The following is a 14,416-nucleotide window of genomic DNA, read 5'->3' on the forward strand; positions in this document are numbered from 1 at the left end:
AACTTGTTAAATATTTATGTACTTTGATCTAGTGATCTGGTTCTGGTAAATTATTCTAAGAACATAATGAAACTTTGGGTAATTATCAAAAATTTTGATAAATGTACATGTACATAAATACTCATCGTAATCTTATTAATAGCCAGAAAATACATAAAACATAAAAAGCTAAACACTATTAAATTAATCATATAAATTATAGGTTATTTGTAAAATGAACTATTGTACTACCACTTGTATGTTTATAAAATACTTTAATTAAATAGAAATGCTTATTCAATAGAATTATATTTATAAGAAAATGGGATAAAATGATCCAAACAAGAGAAATACTGAAAAAAAAGTTAAAAATAATAATCTCTAAGAAGAGTAATTTTAAACTTGTTCTTGATACTTCATTATAGCTTTGAATATCAATAATATACAATAATTATTTTCTGTATTAATTAGGGGGATGAGATGGTGAGGGTTTGAGGCAGTTGAAATATCATATGCAAGAACAAAAAGCCCTGGTACTTACAGGACTTGGAAGTTTAACAAAACAAATGAAGCATTCATTCCAGCTATGGGGCTAATAGATAGATAGGATCCTTGTCATAAAAGACCATGTGAGTTATGTTAAGGAATTTAGATTTTATCTTAGGCCTAGGGAACAAAAGAGAATTTTATCAGAGAAAATGATGAGCTAAGAAGTGCATTATATAATAACATTTACAGTAATAACAATGACATCAACCAGCCAACAGTTATTTAAAGTTTACTCTGTGCCAAACCCTATACTGAGTGCTTTAGTGTATCACCTCATTTATGCCTTTTGACTTCTGCTTTGACATAGATGTACTATTTGAAAATGTAGGTACTTTAAATACGTGCTAAAGAGAATATTTTCCTTAAAGTAAGTCCACATTCCAGAAGTATAATATATAGTACACAGAAGAGCTAGGAGAATAAAAAAGGAGGAGAGATATGAAATCTGAACAAATAAGAATCACTAAGCTATCAAATAAAATCAAATGTAAAGTTAAGTAGAGACTTTATTGGAAAGGATTATTGCAATAGGGGAAAGGTGACTATAGCAACAAGGAGAACACTCTGACTATAAGATCTGCAAATGTTATGCAGAAGGGAATTTTCATTTATACGGAGAGATAAATAAGGCTGAGATGAACGTGGTGCGGGAGGGATGACAGAGAACTGTTTTCGGGATCTGCCAGTTCTCACGAGATGTCCTTAGTGAGGGGTTTCACGCTGGCTCAGTGAAGTGCTAGTCATGCTTAATGTTCTGCCCTGGCACTCGTTCATAGTATGTCATACAGGTGATACAGGTGATAGTCTATGACACTTGAATAGTGCAGTTGCCTGCCCACATCTCTGTCTCCTCTGTGTGCTCACTACTCATATTTTTGTTGACATCTTGAATAACTCCTGGACTATTGCAAAATCCTCTTGTCTAATCTCTGTGTTGCCTGTGGGTCACATACTTGGTCTTTGGTTCTTAAACAAACCTTATTATGTCGCTTCAGCAACTGCCATGGACTCTCCACCTCTTAAGACCTGGACATTTCTACCTTCCGATCCAATGCTGGGCAATTATTATTAAAGAAAAAAAAAAAAAAAAAAAAGGAATGTGCCATCCAAACAAGAGTACTTCTCTGTTTAATCTTACTATTAGTTTTCAAAGACCCTTAGGCCTCAGATCTCCTCTGTCTACCTATACCTACTGCTTCATTAGCCAAGTGTCCATATGTCACCTCTTTCTGTGAACCTATTTGTACTGATCTCCCAGAAGACACAGCTTTTTCCTTCTACTAAGCTCCAGTTTAATGTTTCCATCGTATCTTCTCTTGGGTAGGGGCTATACAGTTTCTCTCCTGCATTCCCATTATTGTGTAGTGCTCACCCTATATTAATTACTGAATAAATGATAAAAGAATGAACGTGTTCTTTCTAGCTTTCTCTTTTAATCTTCCCACAAAGTTTTGCTTCTGTGTCTATATCTGTGTCTTTAATCTTCTCTTTCTTAACTTTCTACTCAAATTTTCTTAGATGCTCTTTCATGTTAGCAACTTTGTGTCAGTTTTCTGGAGGCCTAATAGGGAAAGAAAGAAGATAATTAGTTGGGTACATTGGTGTTGCTATAGTTTTTATGTTCTGTTATCAGCACTACTTTAAAATATGTAAGCTCTTATATGGATGCCTTCAAATAATCATTCCAACATACAGGTAACAAGGCATGGCCAACTAGTATTGGAAGTGAGACAGATAGGTGGCTTAAGTCTAATATACTGAAATATTTCTCCTGCAATAACATTTTGTAATAAACCAACATTAGACAGTTTAAGAATCTTTATTATACTAAGTGACATAATACATGAAATCATCATTGCATCTCTTCTTATCCAGTTGGACAAAATAACCTATCAAGTGCTCCACTGTATCTGAACTAGCTAGGTTAAATCTTGAGAAACAGCCCTTTGATTAATATTTTTTAACAACTTTATTGGAGTATAATTGCTTTACAATGGTGTGTTAATTTCAGCTATGTAACAAAGTGAATCAGCTATATGTATACATATATCCCCTTATCCTCTCCCTCTTGTGTTTCCCTTTCACCCTCTCTATCTATCCCACTCCTCTAGGTGATGAAAAAGCACCAAGCTGATGTCCCTGTGCGATGCAGTTACTTCCCAGTAGCTATCTAGTTTACATTTGGTAGTGTATATATGTCAGTGCTACTCTCTCACTTCATCCCAGCTTCCCCTTCCCCCTCCCTGTGTACTCAAGTCCGTTCTCTACATCTGTGTCTTTATTCTTGTCCTGCCTCTAGGTACATCAGAAACTTTTTTTTTTTTTTTTTAGATTCCATATATATGTGCTAGCATACGGTATTTATTTTTCTCTTTCTGACTTACTTCACTCTGTATGACAGATGCTAGGTCCATCTACCTCACTATAAATAACTCAATTTTGTTTCTTTTTATGGCTGAGTAATATTCCATTGTATATATGTACCACATCTTCTTTATCCATTCATCTGTTGATGGACACTTAGGTTGATTCCATGTCCTGGTTATTGTAAATAGTATTGCAATGAATATTGTGGTACATGACTCTTTTTAAATTATGGTTTTCTCAGGGTATATGTCCAGTACGGGGATTGCTGGGTCAAAGGATGTTGAACATCCTTTCATGTGTTTGTTGGCAATCTGTACATCTTTGGAGAAACAGGCTTGGGTAACTAACAACTAATTAGATTTTTAAATTGAAAATAGTACAGAAGGAGAAGCCTCAGCATGAAGCAATGTATCCTGAAAAACTATTTCTGAGATATAAGTTTATATGTAAATGGGAATTGATTGTCTTGTCCGTGCTCAGATTTCATTTGACACTTTTACAAGTGACCTTAGCAGTTTTCCATTTTAGTTGTCATAGTCTGACAACCAAGGATTTAAAAATTGAGGGTCCTCTGTAAGATAAATTGTTTAAAAATATTTTGTAGATCTTGGAATGAAGCTTTGCCATTCGAGAAAGTTTTAGAAAGAATGAAATAAATTGATGAATGTTTGTTTCTGGAAAAAAGAGAACATATCAAAGGAACTCTGATTTATAAGCCAGGGCCTCTAGGAAGCTTAGCTCTCCTGCTAATTTGCAGTAGTCCCACCTTATATGTTATTTCACTTGTCTTGGTTTCAGTTACTCTAGATCAACTGCAGTCTGAAAATATTAAATGGAATATTCCAGAAATAATTCATAAATTTTATATTGCATCGTATTCTGAATAGTGTGGTGAAATCTCGTGCTTTCCAGCTCCATCCTGCCTGGGGCATGACACATCTATTTGTCCAGTGTTAGTCACTTAGTAAACCTCTGGGTCATCACATTGACTGCTGATATCCAAGGGCATATGTTCAAGTCACCTAATAATTACTGAATAAATGATAAAATTTTACCTAATAATGCCGTAAGGTGCAAGAGTAGTGATGCTGACAACTCAGATATGCCAAAGAGAAGACAAAAAGTGCTTCCTATTAGTGAAAAGGTGAAAGTTCTTGACTTAATAAGGAAAGAAAAAAATTGTATGCAAAGTTTGCTAAGATCTATGATAAAAACGAATCATCTATACATGAAATTGTGAAGAGGGAAAAATAAATTCGTGTTAGTTTTGCTGTTATACCTCATACTGCAAAAGTTATGGCCACAGTGCATAATGAGTGCTTAATTAAGATGGAAAAGGCATTACGTTTGTAAAATAAGATATTTTGAGAGAGAAAGAGGGAGGCCACATTCACATAACATTTTTTTAAACTTCTTTATTGGAATATAATTGCTTTATAATGGTGTTAGTCAGAATGGCCATCATCAAAAAATCTACAAACAATAAATGCTGGAGAGGGTGTGGAGAAAAGGGAACTCTCTTGCACTGTTGGTGGGAATGTGAATTGATACAGCCACTATGGAGAACAGTATGGAGATTCCTTAAAAAACTAAAAATAGAGCTACAGTACGACCCAGCAATCCCCCTACTGGGCTTATACCCTGAGAAAACCATAATTCAAAAAGAGTCATGTATCACAATGTTCATTGAAGCTCTATTTACAATAGCCAGGACATGGAAGCAACCTAAGTGTCCATAGACAGATGAATAGATAAAGAAGATGTGGCACATATATACGAAGGAATATTACTCAGCCATAAAAAGAAACAAAATTTAGTTATTTGTAGTGAGATGGATGGATCTATAGTCATACAGAGTGAAGTAAGTCAGAAAGAGAAAAACAAATGCTGTAAGCTAACACATATATATGGAATCTAAAAAAAAAAAAAACATTGGTCATGAAGAACCTAGGGGCAGGACTGGAATAAACACATAACTTTTATTACAGTAGATTATTAGAATTGTTCTATTTTATTTTTAGTTATTGTTGTTCATCTCTTACCATGTCTAATTTATAATTTGAACTTTATCATAGGTATGTATAGAAAAAAAGAACATAGTATATATGCTATCTGCAGTTTTAGGCATCTACTAGGGGTTTGGGGACATATCCCCTACATATAAGGGGGAAATACTATATTTGTTTTCAGACACATATTAAATTGTCCTATTCTTGAAATTCTCCATTTCCTCAAGGAAGGATTTGAACAGAGTTTTTCTGATGATCCTTTTACCTCTAGCTCATTGTAGCTTTGACATTCAGGATGTTCTTCAAAGAGTAGCAGTTCCATAATCCATCATATTTAGATTATTTATTTTATGAAATTAATGAGCATTTTAGAGCCTGAAGGCATCCTTTCACTTGGAGTTTGAGGAAACAGAGATCCATAGAGGTTAGGATGACCTTCAGGTCAGGTCCCAATCATTGGCTGTGTCAGAACCTGAGTCCCCATCTTCTGACACTAATGCTCTATTCCCTTCAACAAGCCATACCTCCTTAATTCTGACTAGCAAACTAAAATGAGAATGTTAATATTTATCAATTAGTCTTTGTGTTTGTTTTAAAATTTCTTGCTACCATATGCAAATAATTGTAGAATAACACTTCCATAAAGCCACGGGTCACATTTAGATTTTAGCTATGTGTCTGCGTCTATTTACCCTTTCTCATATCTAAAAATATAATCTATATTTGAGAGAAAATTCTATGATGCCATTAGCTTCTGGAGTAGATGTGTGATGTAATAACTAAGTCCCTCTTACTAGGAGAAAAGGCAAAAAAATACACAATAATAAATACTAAAAACAAGTGAATCTACTCTTCATATGGATACAATCTTTACAGACACATCATTAGTCGAGTTCTTACTGTATTTCTTGGGAATTAGATTAGCAAAGGAAATGTTGGTATCAGGATCATTTGAAGTTTTGATTCTTTGTCTTTTTTGCTTAGCCTGGCAGTTTTTGGAATTGCTGCTCTGGTTTATTAAGCATATGCTGAACTGCTCTATTCTATTTGAGATTCAGAGGCATATGGTCATCCAAGGGTGAACATGTGCTTATGGGATCTTTTCTTTGGAACATGGCACATAATTACCACTACCATTGATTTAAGAGTTTAGTGATTATGTAAAGTTACCACATTTAAAGAAATTTGTTCTTTCTTTCATAAGTCTTGGAAGATGATACCAAGGTTTTATAGAATCTGTTATCACAATGTATCTGATGCTATCCATTGCTGCCTACTTAGAATTACTCCACTCAAAGCAGTCAACTTGAGCAGAATTTATTCATTCATGTATTAAATAACTCAACAAATATTTATTGAGCTCCTTCACACTGGGAATATGGTAGGGAAGAAAACAGACAACTTCCTACCCTCATAAATTTACATTTTAGTAAGGAAAAACTTATAGCAAACAAATAAACTAATTAAAAATCTATTTGGAGTTTCGCCCCTAATTCCCAAGGTCACAGACAGAATCCTAACCCCCCATAAACTGTCAATATGCTCTTTGGCTCCTGTCTCCAAAACACTGCAGTTTGTTTGTTTGTTTATTCATTTGTTTGTTTCAGTTTGACCCATCCTCTACTGGGCTTCTCTCTTTTCTTTCTTTTACCTTCCTAATCCTCACAATCTACACAATTAAACTCACATTATACAATTACAACACCCTCACATCCTAAAAGTTTTATAAAAGATTTCTGCCACCTCTATGTATGAAAACTTTCCTGAAAGCATCACTTCTGCTATGGGCAAAGGTAACGGCTGGTTCATCTTCCAAGTCTTGCCAACGTGAGATCCGGGAACCACACAGGGTCACCATTGACCCTAGCATTTCCAGACTATTTTGTCCACAACCAAGTCAGGTGTTCTCCACCATTTCTCACACAGGATGTTGCAAATGCCTCTGAATGGCTAACCTGAGAAAGATACTCAAATAAACAGAAACTTTCGCTGCTTTCAGACAAACTTCTCTAATTTATTTGCCACCCCATAAGTCAAAGTGACCTTTCTAAAATGCAAATCTGATCATGTTATTCAGACTCTTAAAGCTTATTTCAATAACTTCTATTTCTTTTAGTTTAAAAAGGCACATAAACAAATAATTCTTTATTAAAGCTCCCATGTCCTACTACAGTTTGGTTCCTAAATCTTATCTATATCCAGTCTTCCACTTAAATGTCACAAGTTATGCCTCTTACCAAGAAGGATCTTAACTATTCCCTTAGATTGCCTTGTTCTTATTTATCCTTCAAATCTCAGCTGAGATAATTCAAAAGAATCTCTAATACCACAAAATGGGTATAAGTGACCTCCCATTTCTCACACAAGACTATGTTAATAGTTGCTGTTTATTTTAACATTTACCCCATAATTCTCTTCCAAAACTGTACAAAGATGTAAAAGTGAGTGCTCTATGTTTTCCAACTATACTGGAAAGTAGCAAGAAAGTAACATTGTCAACCTACATTGTTTGATACATCATATATTGAATTCTTACTAAGTTCTGGACCCTGTGTAAACATTTGATTTATATATTTTCAATTGAGTTAGAATCTAATATGTCCTTCCCATTCTCCTACTGCTCTCTTCCCCCATACACACATATACATTATAATCTAAAATTAAATGATGTACCAAATGACTATTTCATCTTGCATTTCCTGGAAGAAGAATTGACCTTACAACTGTATAATCATGATCTTGAACATTTATTGAGGGTCTCCCTCAGCTCAGTGCTGAGGTTCCTGGAGGGGGGTGGTGAGACTTGACTTATAGTCTAAATGGGGAGGCAGGTCCTGCACATAGAGAGAAGGCAGACATAACACTGATAAAAGAGAGGTTAAATGTCTGTTTGGGAGGATGGTGGTAGGTGAAAATTGATATAAATTTTGGAAAACTGATTAGGAAAGATGATCAAGTTCTTGCAGTACAGATGTTGAACATAAGGTTAGGAAAGGTTTTAAGGGAACCTGGAATGCCAAGATATGTAATATAGACCTCACTTTTCAAAGAAGAGGAAACTAATAACATTTTTTTTGAGCAGGAGTGAAGGAGCAATATGAAAACTAATATAATACAAATGTTAATCTAGGTGATGTTTGTTTTTTAGAGAAGCAATGCAAGACAAGAAGAAGCAGAGAGTGGGCTGGGAAGGCTAGAACTGATTCTTACAGAGAGTTGCATTCTAATGGGGACCTTTTCTGAATTGAGGGCAGCAACACTTGGATGTATCTCCAGAGATTTTCTTTTCATAAGAAACACTTTCTTTTTCAGATGTAACAAAATAATGATACTCCAAATCAAAGGAATGCACCTACTTTAATTCAAAAGAAATGCTTTTCTAAAGGAATATATTACACAGCTCAGTACAGAACACTCCACCAATAGAACAGGGTGAATTCCTCAAAAAGAGTTTTTGACGTCAAATAACTTTGGAGACCTTGAATTTTTCAAGTCCCCCTGCATTTGTGATTGGTCAGATTGGACTAGCAGAAAGGTTAGGTGTTTAGAATAAAAAGACTATTTGCAGTGAATCATTTGGAAATGGCAAAGTCTTTATCCCAAAGAAGCTTACAAAGCTATTCATGTATTTTTGCTACTGAAAGTCATCAGCTCAGAAGAAAGCTCTGTGCCGGTAAACATTAACATCTGATTGATGAGCTCATTTTCCCTCCAAAGTGTGTGTAGCACAATGAAACAGGTAATAAAGAGGTCAGCAACTCTAGGTTTGCACTTAACTACAGTTTATTATAGTTTAGAAATGATTCAATATGGTTGTGCAATAGGCAATATAAATCATCTACCTCATATTTACATATTCTATCACAGTCACAAGAAACTGACATCTTCTTCTGAATGACTGGGAACTTGAGTATCCTTGCATTACTTTTTTTTTTTTTCCTTGAATGTAACTTTCACTATTTGTATATTAGGAAACATTTTGAATGATAGAAGTCACTGCTCTGAGTTATGTGAGTAGAACACTATTCTGGAAATGATAAAGTCTGTCTATTGTCCTCATAAATTGATATAATTGGGTGCTAGTATAATATTGAAGGTTATGAGAATGTTTTAGAATTATGTATTGCCATTCTTGAAATGTGATGTAATTCCAGTGGTTTATGTTGGAAATTTAATCGAAGTTTGAAAATTGTTCAGGAAACTAAGAGTTTGGGATTTGAGACTGATGGGAATAAAGGTAATTCTTAATGCATTAAGGTAATGTAATATATTTGATTTAATATTGAACTAAATTTTAATATAAAAGGAATGCTCAAAAAAATAATGATAAGTTAGGGTTAACATATAAGTAAAATCAACAATTATAGGAAGATTACCTTACAAAACAACACCAACATTTGTTACATTTACTTTACTGTTTTTCAATATTTTATCAAAGTATTGAAAAGTATCAAAGTAATTTACCATTAAAGAGTTGCTCAATTTTATTGAAGACCTCCTATATCAAAGTTGCTATGCCCAGCACTTTGCTGAATACAGAAAAGAAAAACAAATCTGACTTTCTTTTAAGGAATTTATAATTTATTAAGAGAAATTAGACATTCCTAAAAACAGTACAATATGCTAGTGTCATCAAGAAAATGACAACTAAACTTCTACAGGGGTTCAAAGGAGGGAAAGATGACTTCTAGCTGGGCTTGTTATGGCATATTGGAGGCATCAGGGAAGGTATCAGAGGTTATCGCTTTGATAGAGAATTTAAAGACAGCTACAATTTAAACCTGCGCAAAATGACAATGCTCTGAAGGATGTCACAGGTGGGAATAGCAGTGAACACTCTTTATTTAAAGGTTCAATTGAAGGCATTGGCAGGTAAAACTGTTGGAATAATAGGCTTGGACTAGATGACACAGGTTTATCTAACAACACTTTATCTATTAAATGATTGGAAGCTACTGAATGTTTTAAATAGGGAAATGAAAGAAAATGCACTCTGGGAAGATGAATGGCATGGCTAGTTAGAGTTGGCTGAAAAAGAAGGTAAACATGCTTAGTGAGGAGATTATGGTAATATTTTAGTCTTCATGAAATAAGAGGAGGAACTGAGGAAGTAGAAAAGATTGCAGCTAGATATGTTAATATTACAGAACTGAATTACTTTAATAACTGGTATGTTGTGGGAGACGAAGTGAACAATCTGGGAATATGTCACATGGTCCTTGGAATAGGATGCATTGTAGCTCTTCATGTGGTGGCCAAGGAGGACAGCAGTTACTGTTGAACTCATAAAATGATGTCTTGCTCTGGAGGTATGAAAATTCTCTTCTGTCTTCTTTACAGAAGTATATAAATGTTAAGTGTTACTCACTAAACTGAAAATAATCAGTAACATTTGATGCCTTAATTAAAGACTGGGCTGAGATTTCTGTTCCTAGAGAAAGTACTATAGGAACACAAGAATAACATTACCCTAATTAAAATTTGTGTAGGATGGTGATACACCCTCTGGTTTGTAAATTATCCCAAGACATTTATTAATAGTTAAATATACCTTTTGACCTTTAAAAGTTTTCTCAAATGCATGCTGCATTTAATCCACCAGGTATTTCTTGCCTAGCTGAACCTGGGGTATGAAGAAATGTAAAAATTCATACTTGAAAATTACAAGGTCACTGAAACTACGAGGCAAACCAAGAGCTAGAGCTTGAAGTCAAGTTTTTAACTGTCCTTCTCTCATTTCACTACGAATGCATAGTCTGCAGTCACACTTAAAAGAAATCATTTCTCATTCAAAATTCATTACATCTTAATTGCAGATTTATTAACAAACTGGCGGCTTTGTATTGACTTCTGCAGGATGTTGTAGAAAGTTGGAACAGGCATAGAGCACCCTGTAGGACTGACAGCACTTCACACTAAGTGGCAAAGGGTGTTGTAACATGCAAACACTTGAGAAAGAGATGAGCATATCAGAGCATTTGTCAGTGGTATGGGTGAGATACACACTATCAGAAAATATAAGAAAAGAGAAAATATGCAGTTAGGACCCATAATTTTAATGTTAGTAAAGTATGATGGACTTCTATTTAAAGTATACCTTTCATTAATTCTAAATGTCAATCTCATGGCTACACTCAATGCTAGATTCTTCTGAAGCAAAAATAACACCTCTGGCATGTTAGAGGCTATAAGATACAAAAAATAATCAAATACTGAGAATCTACTTTAACATATCATCATCCACAAATTTAAAGAAAAGACCCCTTGTGTACATATCTTACTAAACTTCCAGATGAAAATGGAAAACCTCAATCACTAGTCTATACAAAGCTAAATATGCATTTTATTTGAACATCAAGATGGCTAATATATCAGGTTTGAAATCTATATTGAATAATTTTGAACCTAAACAGACTGAAGAAGCAAGTGTAATTAACATATTCCCATATACCACTGACAAATAGTAGTGATCATAGATTTGGGGTTCCTATTCTGATACGTATAAAGATACATAAGATGGAAAATGGGGGAATACTATTTGAAAGCAGGATCATTCCAGAAAAATCTGAAAAGCACAGCTTCCATGGGTCTTTAAGAAAACTCTGTTTTCTTAAAGAAAATATATTCTTTTCTATATTCTGTGACCAAAATGGCCTTAAATTTCCCCTAAACTTGATTAAATGTTGGACAGGCTTCTTCCTGACCTCACGCCCCTGACGTCTCTTTCCTTGGAGCATTTGCATTAGAAAACCTGCAATTGTAAATTCCTTCTCTGCCTTTTTGAAATGTGAATCTCTGATAATCCAGAAAGGTCTTTCTCAAGGTAAAAGAGGTAGGAGTCAACCTTTTGAAATATAATCAGCAAGGAATATAGGGTCCCTGTGGGAGGGTAGGAGTCTAACTTCCATAAGTAACTGACTGGCAAACACGGACAGCCTAATCACTTGGACCACGCTCCCCTCTAAGTCATCCAGTACTTTCTCATTTGCACAGACCAGCATTTACAATCTGTCTCACCTTTTTTTTTTTTTTTTTTTTTTTTTTTTTTTTTTTTTTTTTTTTTGTGGTAGGCGGGCCTCTCACTGTTGTGGCCTCTCCCGTTGCGGAGCACAGGCTCCGGACGTTCAGGCTCAGTGGCCATGGCTCACGGGCCCAGCAGCTCCACAGCATGTGGGATCTTCCCGGACTGGGGCACGAACCCGTGTCCCCTGCATCGGCAGGCAGATTCTCAACCACTGCGCCACCAGGGAAGCCCTGTCTCACCTTTTATTTCAGCAAAGTTGAGCTCATTCTTTCTCCCCTATTGCAATAGTCTTGACCCTTATGGCAGTAGTTTGGTATGAAGTCTTCCTTACCATTTTTTAACAAATATCTGGTGCATTTTTTCTATACTTGCAATTAAAAAAAATCGTCGGTAAATATGCCAGATGTAGAATTTAATTTTGGTATATATATTTCTAAACAAGATATTTTTAAAATTACACATTAGCAGGAAAAAGAATCACTGACATAATTTACTCCACTAGTACCCTGTTTGGATGGAATTTAATATGTAGGACAGGGAAAAACATCTTAGATGAAAGCTGAAAAGCTTTCTATGAATACAGTTTACTGTTGTCTTTCCAGGACTGGACACTTAACCACTCAATGGGTGATCATGACTACAGAACATTATACATTTTGAAGGAAGCTGCTTGGTTTCAAGTTCAGGAAGATCTACTCAGTCTCTTTAAATCTAAAACCTGCTCCGAAACCAATGCACATGTGCTCTGCACAACCCCTGGGACATGTTTTATTGCACAGGATGGATTTGGTTACCTAGACCAAGATCACCTACCTAAGTGCCACTCAAACTTTGGTGTGCAAATGTATGACCTGGGGAACCTGTTAGAAAAGCAGGTCTCTGGGACCTATCTCCAAGAGCCAAATTCCATTGTTCTCGGTGAGGTTCAGGAATTTTTAAGAGACACTATGAGTAATTTTGAAGCAGGTTATAATGGACCACACTTTGACAAATCCCCTTAGGCTCCCTGCAAAGTAGAAATTCTCAGAACTTAGTCATTGGTAATTGCTCCCATACTCCATTTTTTATAAGATTGGCCCCAAAGGATCTCCATCCTCATGATCAGCCCAAATACCCAGATTACCTGAAACCAGATCCCTAGTCTTCCATCCCTTCTAGGAAGGGGAATCAGACATTTGGTAGTTCCTACTTCTAATTTAATAATTTTGAATCTCCTTTTTTAAATCCTTCCAGCTAATTTCTAAAGCCTAAAAGTAAACATTTGACTAGAGTAACTTCCAGATTCTCCCTTAAAAATACTGAGTTTTAAAATATCCCTAATTTTAATCTTTGAATGATAGAGAAGTTGCCAGAACTTTTCTTCTCTGATGGAAATTCTCAAGAAAAGAATAGCTGTTTTGGATTCTATTGTGCACAGATCAATGCATGAGACTTGATTGAAATGTTTTATTTCAATGAAATTGTTCATGAAATCACATGGGGACTTATGTGATGACAACCACATTATCTTTCATGTCCACACTTTCATAGACAATTAACACAGAGCCTAATAAAGCATTGAAAACATATTTACTTACGTTGTCTTCCAACTTCCCAACAAGACTGTCAGTCTTCCTGCCTTTTTACATATTTTACAATGAACAGACTACATCAATGACAGCTTCCATATTTGTGTATGCCCTAAAGTTATTTGGCAGTGAATACGATTTTCCAGTATAAATCCATATGTTAGCTTAAAGATTTACGTGTTTACATTCTCAAAGAAGCAAATAGCCCAAAGCTTAACAAAATATATTTTATGGCTGTAATTAACAGAAATAACAATGAAAGCAGATATAATTCTATAATTTCTTGAGTCCCACTATGTACCGGGCACTTGAAATTATTGTACTTCTCCAAACAACCTTCAAGGTGGTAATGCCTCCATTTTACTGACAAGGAAACTGATGATAAAGGAGGTGAAATAAGTTGATTTTAACATCGTTTGATTTTAACTCCTGACTGTTTAATTTTAATGCCTGTGTTCCTGCTATCAAACTGTGTTGCTTGATTATGTGGAAGGATATCCCTGAGCTAGGAAATATTCAAGAATAGAAAGCTGTTGTTTGTTGATAAAAGCCTTCTCTGTCCTCAGTCACCACCCTTCCCAAACTACTCTCAAAGTAGAACACCGTTCCTTCTTTTGTAATACTTTTTCAAAATTTGCAATTAAACCTTTTAAAAAAATAAATTTATTTATTTATTTATTTTTGGCTGCATTTGTTCTTTTTTTTTTTTTAACATCTTTATTGGAGTATAACTGTTTTACAATGGTGTGTTACTTTCTCCTTTATAACAAAGTGAATCAGTTATACGTATACATATGTCCCCATATCTCTTCCCTCTTGCATGTCCCTCCCTCCCACCCTCCCTATCCCACCCATCTAGGTGGTCACACAGCACCGAGCTGATCTCCCTGTGCTATGCGGCTGCTTCCCACTAGCTATCT

Source organism: Kogia breviceps, chromosome 3 (assembly GCF_026419965.1).
Source record: "Kogia breviceps isolate mKogBre1 chromosome 3, mKogBre1 haplotype 1, whole genome shotgun sequence".
Lineage (NCBI taxonomy): Eukaryota > Metazoa > Chordata > Mammalia > Artiodactyla > Physeteridae > Kogia > Kogia breviceps.